We start from the raw sequence: 9,699 nt of genomic DNA on the forward strand, positions 1-9,699 counted from the left end.
TGGTATCTAGAATTGAAAGACAGAACGAGGTCCCATTCCTCTCACTGTGTTTTACTTATGTTTGGGGTTAGAGAGGGACATTAAAGGGCTAAGCCTTACATTTGTAGGGTTCATTTGCAGTTTCTGAACATTAATCTTTTCTCCCTAGCCTTAGGGGTTAAGATAACCAGACTGAGCTTAGATCCTACTTCCATCTTTTTTTTTTTTTTTGGCCGGGGCAGGGTTTGAACCCGCCACCTCCGGCATATGAGACCAGCGCCTTACTCCTTGAGCCACAGGCGCCGCCCCCTAGTTCCATCTTTTAATGGCTGTGTGACCTTGGGCAAGTTACCTGCATGTTAGATTCTGGGGATTCCTTCAACTTTTAAATGTGGATAGTATAGGGCCTCCTTCACTGGCACAAGCTAGTGCTCACACATGCTACCTATGATTTACCACTGATATTGTTGTTAACTTGATCATGGTTGTGGATTTCAGTGACCTGGGCTCTGGGTCAGAGATCTGGTGGCTTGAAGGGATCCCTCAGTTTAGGTAATAAAGAAGGGGCACGTGACTCTATGGGGGAATGTGTCAGCTTGTAGTGGAGGAAGAAAATCATGGCGCTTATTATGAGCTTAATTCATAAGGAGAAAATTAGAAAGGCCGGTGCTTGGAATGCCGTAGCTACAACAAACAGGCTTACTCAGGGGCAGCAGACAGAGGACTCTAGCCGGGGGTGAGGAAGCCTCAGAATTTGGCATGTGGTCGGAAAACTCCCACTCAGATTTTTAGGAGGACATCAGAAACTTAGGGAGAATGAAGTCCACTTAAAAGACAGGCTTTATTCTGCAGTCAAAACAACAGGAAATGGGAAAGGAAGACGCTGCGATCTGTTCACACTCCCCTACCAGGGCAAGAGGTGCGGGGCTGCGGGGACAGCTGGCTGCAGCTCTCAAAGCTGCTCCTTCAAAGGAGCAGAGGAGCCACGAGGGAAAGGAAGGGCATCAGAGGACACGCAGCAGATCGCACTTCTGAGGAAAAGGTGGGGACAGGGAGTTGCCGAAAGGACAGAACAAGTCAGTTGGGGCCTGGGCAAGCTCCATCTGAGGGAGGGTGGCGGCTGAGGCCCGTCCCCCTGAGAGCAAGGGCTTTGGAAGCACAAACCAGGAGGCTGAGTTCAGATCTGCCCACTCTTTGCTGAGCAGTCAGGCTCTAAGGAGCATCGTTTCCACCTAAGCGTCCCTACGGCCATCAAGCAGGGAAAAACTGTCTTTTCAAATGCAAATAAGATCAAGTCTCCCCTAGATGAAAAGCCTTCGAAGTTTCCCATTGCACCTAGTATAAATTCCAGACCCTTTATCTGGCCCTGGGGCCCTGAGCTTTTTTTTTTTTTTTTGGCCGGGGCTGGGTTTGAACCCACCACCTCCGGCATATAGGACCGGCGCCCTACTCCTTGAGCCACAAGCGCCGCCCTTGGGGGCCCTGAGCTTTTTGCCCTCTGCTCCTGCCGTCACAGCCTCTCTTTCATACTCGGAATTCCAGCCCCTCTGCCGTTTTGTCTGATCGTTCCTTTTGCAAATCTACATTGATCCCTGTGAGGTGCACTTGATCTCCTTGCTTGAGATAAGCCGTAAAACCAGAAGCAGCAACATGCTCTAAAATCAGTCAAATCCTGGCTACCTGGAATTGCATTACTGCGAGTTTAAACGTGCTTGATTGGTTTGCACCTCAAGGCCTTAGTGTATATTTTCTCCTACAGCCGAAGCACCCTTTCTCCAGACCCTCCTGTGGCCGCTGGCACTTCATTCTGCCTCAGATTCGACACTTATTTATGGAGGGCCCTCACTCACTCATTTCCGCCACCTGTTATTGTTTTCTAAGCAAATATCACTATCTGAAAAAAAAATGTTTGCCGTTTCTGTATGGTTTCCTTCCCCCACTAGACTGTAGATTCCATGAAAGCAGAGACATTATTTCCTATTGTATCCCCAGCTTCTAGAATGCTATCGATTCATAGTATGTTCTCAATAAATATTTGATGAATTAATTAATTCAAGAGAAGGCGGCAGCAGCAAAGAAATGGTTTGGATTCTGCTGAGAAGGGAGAAATACTTAAAAGAGCAGGAAATAGTTAGACCATAATTCTGCTCACAGAGTAGCTCCTTATAAATGTGAGGTAGCTTGCTCCTTGGAGTAGTCCACTTCTGATTCAGTGTTATACTTCTGGGAATAAAACAGGGAAATGAAAATTAAAAGATGGGATAGACAGTAAAGGTATCGGGTAGCTTCAGAAGAGCTCTGACAAGTGTAGACCACTGCAGATCTCCAAATTCTTCAGCGGCAGAAGTATCCCAAATGCTAGTCTCCGTAATTAGAAGTGGTATATATACTGGTGAACTGTTCTCAAGGCTATGGAAAATACTGTAGCACGATAAACTTCTCCATAGGAGGCAGATTTCTCCTAGGTGCACATGTAGGTATGTTTGAATGTGTGCAAGGCTTGCTGATTTAATAATGTTTAACTGATAGACTAGGGTCTCTCCTTTTTAAATAGAAGGAAAATGCATAAGTCCCAGGTGTAGACCTGGATTAATTTTCCCCAGGTGGAAATACTTGTGATGCTATCACCCAGACGTAGTAATTCCAGAAGTCCCGCATTGTCCTCCCTGGCCAAAGGTAACCATTACTTTGATTCTAACTCCATAGATTAGTTGTGGCTGTTTCAAAACTTTATTTGAAAGATTTTTTTATGAATCATCGAAGGGCTGACATGATGCTCCATCATCCCCAATTACTTTAGTGTGTAATTCAAGTCAGCAGGGCTTTCTCCTACGTGATCACAATCCAGCTGTCCACCTTAGGAAATTAACATGGATATACCATCATTATCTAATCTGGGGATCCCATTCAACTTTCACCAGTTGTCCTAAACATGTTCTTTATAGCAAAATGATTCAATCCAGGATCACATGTTGCATTTAATTGCCGTGTTTCTTAGTCTCCTTTGATTTCTAGGGCATTTTTAATTTTTTCGAGATTGAGTCTCAAGCTGTTGCCCTGGGTAGAGTGCCGTGGGATCATAGCTCACAACAACCTCCAACCTGGGCTCAAGCGATCCTCTTTCCTTAATTTTTCTATTTTTAGTAGAGAAAGGGTCTCACTCTTGCTCAGGCTGGTCTTGAACTCATGAGCTCAGGCAATCCACCCTCCTCAGCCTCCCAGAGTGCTAGGATTACAGGTGTGAGCCACTGTGCTGGGTCTCTAGAGCATTTTTTTTTTTTCATACTTTCTAGGCTTTCTTCGATTCTCATTGACTCTCCTTAACTCTCTTCAGCCTCGCTTTCACAATGGAGTGTTACAGGCCAGAGTTTGTAATGGATGTTTTCTAATGATAAGTTTCGGGTTATAAATTTTTGGTAGAAATATTATAGAACTGAGTCAGCATTCTTCTCATTGTATTCTATCAAGAGGGACACAATTTTGATTTGTCCCATTACTTGATCATTGAACTAAAGTGTTTTCCTTTGTTTTTCTCCATTTAAATTTATTCTTTTCTCCTTGTAATTGGTAAATATGGTACGAGGAGATGCTTCAAGACTACGCAAATATATCCTTCCCCATCAGCATTTCACTCATTAGTTTTAGAATCCATCAGTGCTTCTTGGATGAATTGTGATAGTTTATCAAATGGTGATTTTCTAATTCCCTCATTCCTCCTACTTTATTAATGGTATTCTATTGCAACAGAAAACCTTTTTCTTCTCATTTATTCGTTCTTTTATATCAGAATAAACTCATAGATTATTTTTGGTTTCATTCTGCTGTCTAGCACTGCCACTTGAACGAAAATGGTTTCTGTGGACATGATTTCTAATGTTCCTAATCTCAAGGGGAATGCTTTTTGATAATTTGAGATTAAGCATGTTGTTTACTTTTTGTTTTCTAAATGTACCCTTGCATCTTCTTTGGCAAAAGGGAAAGTTTAGCCTTGCAAATAGGCGATTCTAAGGACATGTGGTAGTAGCCTCAGCCCTGCTATGTCAGCTCTTTTCTGTGAAAACACAGACTCCTTTGAAAATTATCAACTACTTGATAGGTTGCACATACATTGATGGTCACATGTACTTTTCCTGGCTTGTTTTCCTCTGGCTGAGCCTGGGAGTGGGAAGGAATCTATCCCAGGGTGGAAAGCTGCTACTGTTGTAATAGGGACTCAACCATTTTCTGTTTACTTCATTCCCCCACCTGGTAACCCCGTCCTTTAGGCCTACTGCCCATCTCATACCTCTATCCTAAGCATTTGTGGTTTGCAGAAATGTCTTTCTTTGTTGTGACTGATTTATATAAGGGGAGGTCAGGGGAGGAGGCTGAAGAAGGTGCATTTCTTGTTATGAGAACTGTACCCCAGCTAGAGTTGCCCGATGTGTGTCAGGAGGGTGCTGGTGCTGGGCTGCATGTGCTGGGCTGGGGGTGGAATAGGTAATAATCTTCACAGGGCCATGTGGGGAAGACAGTAAAAGGTCCAAGTAGAATATTGTTTCCCAATCTCTTCCCCATCCAGGGGCCTGTTTTTCTTTTGCCCTAATCTTCTTGCCAGTCACCTTGGGGCTCAGTCACCTCTAGCTCTTCCCAAATATTTCTCCCATATTTTTTGTATAAGGGTCTAGCAAAATCCCTTTCATTTTGGTGGCTTCCCCCAGAGTTTGGCTCAAGGGAGGGAGCCATGAGCCCATGTACGTTTGTCATATTTCACAGAACTGCCAATCTTTTAAGGAAAAACTCAATTGAAGAGCCATAAGAAGGAAAAAGGGAGGGTTATTGAAGGATAAGACATGAACAGATTGGAAGGACATGTCTTCTTCCTTGATGAGAGACTTCATATTACCAAATCTCCATTATTCCATGAATGTCAATCATTCCTAAATTAATACATAAATTTAATAAAGTTTGAATAAAATTTCTAGCTTGTTTTAATCAAAAACAAATATGAAATTGACCTTGAAGAATAGATAAGTGATAAATGCCAAGAAATTTTTGAAAAGGAAAAATAATGGTAAGGAGAATTTGCTTTAATAGCTACCAGAAATTCATATCCACCAAGCCCCTAGAATCAAATGGATATGACATTCGAACGGTAATTGACACAGATTAAGCGAAACACAAGTAAGAATTCAGAGACATATCCGAGCTCAGATGGAGGGCATAGCAATTCATTTCAGTGCAGGGACAGATGAATAAGACAAGAACTGGTGTAGGAGCTATTGTCCATCTCTTGAAATAAAGTTAAATAATTTTGTACAATATACAAAACTAAAAATTTCATGGGCTAAAATTATGCATATAAAACAATAAAACACCCAAAGTATTAAACACTTTGGAAATCATTTGTAAAATCTCAAAGTCATGGACACTTTTCTAAGCAACACAGGAAACCCATGGGTACATAAAAACCTTGCTATGGCCAAAGTTAAACAAAACAAATACCAAGTGACAAACTGGGAAAACGCTGCCTCTCCTCAGTTTCTTTGTTTTTCTATGGGTGTTAATGCACATATGTGTATGTGTGTGCATCAGACAAAGGACCAATGTCTGTAATATGCTAAAAGCACTTCCTCATAGACAAGAAAAAGAGATTGCAGAGTGTGCATGTGAAAGGGCAATCATAGCAAATAAATTGCTGATGGCACTAGACATCTGAAATCATGCTCAATTTTCCTTGTGAGAAATGCAATTTAAAGACAACAATGGCATAGTACTCTTTTGCGTTTCTAGATTGGCAAAAATATTGTTAATATCCAGTTTTCTCTAGGTTATGGGAAAATAAGAACTGTCATGCATTTGTGCTGGGAGTGTAAGTTTGTAGGAGCTTGTTGGAATTTAATTTGACAGTATCTAATAAAATTTAGAAAAGCTCATATTCTTCGACCCAGTAAATCTGCTTATAGAAATTTATCCTACAGCAATAAGATCAAAGTCCTCAAGGAGATATGTAAAAAAGATACTCATTACAGCATCCTAACAGCAAACATTTGGAAAAACACACATGTTCATCAATAGGGGAATTCTTGAATATTGGTGAATAAATTGTGCTACAACCATACTATGAAATACCTTGTTGCTGTTAACGATGGATCTACAGATGCCACTCAGGGAAAATGTCCAGGGAAAAAAACAAGTCACAGACCATCATATACAGCATAATTCCGTTCTTCAGCACAAGAACATTTTTATGCATATGGACATATGGTTGGTAGGTAGGTAAGTAGATAGATAAATTTGGAATGATTCCATTTGTGTTATGATAAATAGGCAGAGATGGGAATTCTCTATTATTACTTTATTATAAAAATTTTTCATGGATTGCATTGTGTCAGTCAGTATTCCATGCATAAGTGAGAAACTATTTTAAATATTTTAAGTGGGGAAGAATTTAATGTAGATAATTGTTTGCAAAATTGTTGGGAGAACCGCAAAAATAGGCTTTTGGTTGGCCTCTGGGAATGAAATGATTCTTAGAACAATTGAGAAATGTTGCCTTTGAGGGTGCTGTAGGAACTCCAAGTTATGAGCACAATCCTGTAGATATCATCCTAGGGCAGAGAGCCAGAATTAGGAAACAGCTGTCTCTCAGCTCCTGGGGTACTGGGGAATTGGCATCGGTTACCACAGCAAGAAAACCTCATGTCACCATGACCTGGTTAGCTAGCAAAAACCAAGTGATGGATATGAGGAGCAGGGCTTCCACCTCAGTTCTGCCTTCAGAATTCCTTGTAAGTTCACTGAATTGGCAGAACCTGATTTACGCCCAGAATCTGAGCTGCAAGCAAGCCTGGGAACTGCAGTGCTTAGCTCATCACCATTCCAGCAGAGAGGGCAGGGTGCAGTGAGTGGGGCAATCTGCAGGATCCACCAAGCTGATGATGCATAAAGTTTACTTTGTTACATTGTTGAATATTTTGACATTGGCAAATGACTATGATACATTTTAATCAAAAAGAATGGAAATTGATACTAATATTTTCCTGTTTTTTATAAGGAAGGCATGCACATACACACGTGTATGGGGGCTTAGAAAAATACTAAAGGAGTTAGACTAAAATGTTAACTGTGGTTTTATTGCAGGGGAGGAGATTATAGGTAGTTTAAAAAATCATTGGCATTTTCAATAATGGGTATATCTTGCTTTTTAAGAAATAAACTTTAATTTTTACTTTTTTTCTTTTAAGTTTTTAGTTTTTTTTTTTATAAATTTCATAATATTAGGGGGCATACATATCATATGTGTATCTTTAGTTTTTTACAGAATGTCAAAGTTACAGAATGTCCTTCAGTGTGCCCTTCACCCAGATGGTGTGGACTCTACCCAATAGGTGGGAATTTACCCATCTCCTTCTATTGCTCCCTCTGGCTTGATTTTCATCGAGATTTACTTCCACGTGTGTACTTAAGTGTTTATTTATTTTTTTAAATGTTTTTTTAATTAAATTATAAACACATAGATCATGTATACATTAATGCATTTATGGGGTACAACATGCTGATTTCATATAGAATTAGGAATGCTTAGTTTACACTGGTTAATATATACCTCATCTCATTTTTTTTTTTTTTTTGTAGAGACAGAGTCTCACTTTATGGCCCTCGGTAGAGTGCCATGGCCTCACACAGCTCACAGCAACCCAACTCCTGGGCTCAAGTGATTCTCTTGCCTCAGCCTCCCGAGCAGCTGGGACTACAGGTGCCCGCCACAACGCCCGGCTATTTTTTTGGTTGCAGTTTGGCTGGGGCTAGGCTTGAACCCACCACCCTTGGTATATGGGACCGGCGCCCTACCGACTGAGCCACAGGCGCCGCCCTACCTCATCTCATTTACTTAATTGTTGTGTTAAGACATTTATACTCTATACTAATAGATTCAACATGTACCCTTGCATTATGCACCATAGGTGTGATCCTACCATTCACCCTCTTTTCATCTGACCTTCCCCCTCCCATTCCTCCCCCCTTCATTGGGCCATAGTTGTGATCTATTCTTCATATGAAAGTGTGAGTGATCGTAAATTGGTTTCATAATAGTACTGAGTACATTGGATATTTTTTCTTCCATTCTTGACATACTTTACTAAGTAGGATATGTTCCAGCTCCGTCCATGTAAACGCAAAAGAGGTAAAGTCTCTATCTTTTTTTAAGGCTGCATAATATTCCATGATATACATATACCACAATTTATTATATATATAATACTTGTATATAAATACTTTATTATATACAAATACTATTATATATAAATATTATATATTATATATAATACAATACACAACATATAATTATATATTATATATAATATAATATAAAAATTATATATTATATATAATATAATATAAAAATTATATATTATATATATAATTTTTTTTGCAGTTTTTGGCCAGGGCCAGGTTTGAACCTGCCACCTCTGGTATATGGGGCCAGCACCCTTCTCCTTTGAGCCACAGGCAACGCCCATATCCCACAATTTATTAATCCATTCATGGGTCAATGGGCACTTAGGCTTCTTCCATGACTTGGCTACTATGAATGGAGCTGCAATGAACAATCTGGTGCAAATATCTTTGTTATAATGTAATTTTTGGTTTTTTGGATATACGCCTAGTAAAGGAATTGCAGGATCAAATGGCAGGTCTACTTTTAGATACCTGAGTATTCTCCATACCTCTTTCCAAAAGGGATGTATTAGCTTGCACTCCCACCAGCAATGCAGAAGTGTTCACTTTTCTCCACCTCCACACCAACATCTATAGTTTTGGAATTTTGTTATGTGAGCCACTCTTATGGGAGTTAGATAATATCTCAAAGTGGTTTTGATTTGCATTTCTCTGATGATTAAAGATGATGAGCATTTTTTCATGTGTCTGAGGCCATGTGCCTATCATCTTCAGAGAAGCTTCTGTTCATGTCTTTTGCCCACAATGAAATGGGATTACTTGTTCTTTTCTTATTAATAAGTTTGAGTTCTCTGTGGCTTCTGGTTATCAAATCTTTGTCAGAAGATAACCTGCAAATATCCTCTCCCATTCTGAGGACCGTCTGCTTGGTTTACTTACTGTGTTCTTGGCTGTGCAGAAGCTTTTTAGTTTGATCAGGTCCCAGTAATGTATTTTTGGTGTTGCTTCAATTGCCTGAGGTTCCTCCTCATAAAGTATTCTCCAAGGCCAATTTCTTCAAGTGTTTCTCTTGCACTGTCTCCAAGAATCTTTATAGTTCCATGTCTTAAGTTTAAATCTTTCATCCAGTGAGAATCAATTTTTGTTAATGGTGAAGGGTGTGGGTCCAGTTTCAGTCTTATACAAGTCACCAGCCAAGTCTCCCAGTACCATTTGTTAAATAGGGAATCTTTTCCCCACTGAATGTTTTTAATTGGCTTGTCAAAGATCAAATAACGGTAAGTAGCTGGGTTCATCTCTTGGTTCTCAATTTTGTTCCATACATCTACCTCTCTATTTTTGTGCCAATACTATACTGTTTTGATCACTATAGAATTATAGTATAGTTTGAAGCCTGGTAGCATGATTTGTCCTGATTTGCTTTTATTTCTGAGTAATGTCTTGGCTAGTTGAATTCTGGTTCCATACAAAATGAAATGCTATATTTTCCAGATCTTAAAAGTGTGATGGTGGTGGTTTGATAGGGATTGCATTAAATTTGTAAATTGCTTTGGGTAA

The sequence above is a fragment of the Nycticebus coucang genome, chromosome 10, assembly GCF_027406575.1.
Source record: "Nycticebus coucang isolate mNycCou1 chromosome 10, mNycCou1.pri, whole genome shotgun sequence".
NCBI classification, from domain to species: domain Eukaryota; kingdom Metazoa; phylum Chordata; class Mammalia; order Primates; family Lorisidae; genus Nycticebus; species Nycticebus coucang.